At 42.3% G+C, this 1,751-nt stretch overlaps 1 pseudogene; it reads left to right on the top strand.

Moving 5' to 3' along the window:
* The window catches only part of LOC102205562 (protocadherin beta-15-like), a 7,499-nt pseudogene extending 6,798 nt beyond the window's left edge, over positions 1-701 (top strand).
* The last annotated feature ends 1,050 nt before the right edge of the window (positions 702-1,751 follow it).

Here is a 1,751-nt window from a genome sequence, read left to right on the forward strand (position 1 = left end):
AGTGGCAGTGAAAGATAACGGACAGCCCTCTCTGTCTGCCACCTGTTCCATGTATTTACTTATTTCTGATAACTTGGCTGAGGTGCCAGAACTGAAGGATCTGTCTTATAATGAGAGCAATTCCAAACTGACCTCTTATCTGATCATCGCGCTGGTGTCTGTGTCCACATTTTTTCTGACTTTCATTATCATCATCCTGGGTTTGAGGTTTTGTCGCAGGAGAAAGCCCAGACTGTTATTTGACGGAGCAGTTGCCATCCCCAGCGGTTATCTCCCTCCTAATTACGCAGATGTTGATGGCACAGGAACTTTACGCAGCACTTACAACTATGACGCATACCTGACCACAGGTTCAAGAACCAGTGACTTTAAGTTTGTGACATCGTATAATGACAACACGCTGCCTGCTGACCAGACTCTGAAGAAAAGTCCATCAGACTTTGCTGATCCGTTTGAAGTTGTGGAGGCTTTTGATGAGGTAGGGATGCTCAGAACCTTTCCATTTAAGTTAACCATCTTTAATATTTCTCTGGCTACATTGTTCTTTCACGAATTACAATCTAAGAGGCATCGTTACACGGTCAATCGAAGTTGTTTGTCGCAACACGAGGGTATGAAACAGTGTATTTAGTGTTTGCCCCTTAAATTCACTATTCCCACAATAGTTATGGCAGGAAATAATTCCCACCATCGCCAGCTAGGTAATTTCACTCAACGAAATAACTAAAAGCACCAGTAAGGCGCACAGGTTCGTCGTTCCACTAAAGATGTGGCAGGAGACAAGGTTCCGAAATTCGGAAGTGCACCCTTAGTATTCTAAAACAAAGCAATACCCCCCCCCCCACCACCACCACCACACACAAACAAAAACAAAACAAACAAAACAAAACAAAGCTAGTTTTTAAATTTCTATACATTCAACCATGGGGGTGGCGTTAATGCTTTAATGTAACTTTACACCAAGGAATCCTATAATAGGCTACATTAACGTAACAACAGTTCTAGCGAAATAAATTAAACGATCTTGGTGAAAGAAATATAATTGCAACATTAACCTTACATCAGACATGTACAGAAACTTACATAAATTAAAATAATTAAGGTCTCAATTAGGATGTTGAACACGGTCGCAGCTGAAGTGGCAGAGCGATGAGCGAAGCACCGCTGACGCAAACAATACCAGTGAACAAATCATAACATAACAAAAAAAGAAATAAAGCAGCATAAACGAACCAAAGAGAAGTACAAAACGGAGAAACACAACAGCGAGGCATCCTGAAGAGAGGCAGCAGCTTTCATATATGAAAAGTGACATATTACATTTAATAAATTGGCATTTTAAATGCAAAGCCGAACCCAGAGGACAGGTTAGCTAATACATACCAGGCCCACTGAACTACTCCACCTAGACAGGAGAGGAGCGCTTCCCAACCCAGCAGCAACACATGACACAACATGCCAGTAATTTCTACCTTGCAAACAGTTCGAGGCAGAGAATAGTTTATGTCCAAAACTACCAATATTGAGAAGAGCGCGATACATACCTCTTCTGTTGTACCATGCTCGCCTGGGGGGTGGAATGGTTAACTGTGGTTAACTTCACACCCCAGCACAAAAAGGAGACGCCACAAGTAAGAGGCTTCTGGACTGATAGAACATTCTTACAAGACTTTGCCACGTTTAATCGATGGTAAGGTCTCAGGAAGTGTAATTAAAAACGGGCTATTGTCTCTGTGTCAGCCCAGGCATGG

Source organism: Pundamilia nyererei, unplaced genomic scaffold (genome assembly GCF_000239375.1).
Source record: "Pundamilia nyererei isolate P.nyererei 1_Seehausen unplaced genomic scaffold, PunNye1.0 scaffold00001, whole genome shotgun sequence".
Lineage (NCBI taxonomy): Eukaryota > Metazoa > Chordata > Actinopteri > Cichliformes > Cichlidae > Pundamilia > Pundamilia nyererei.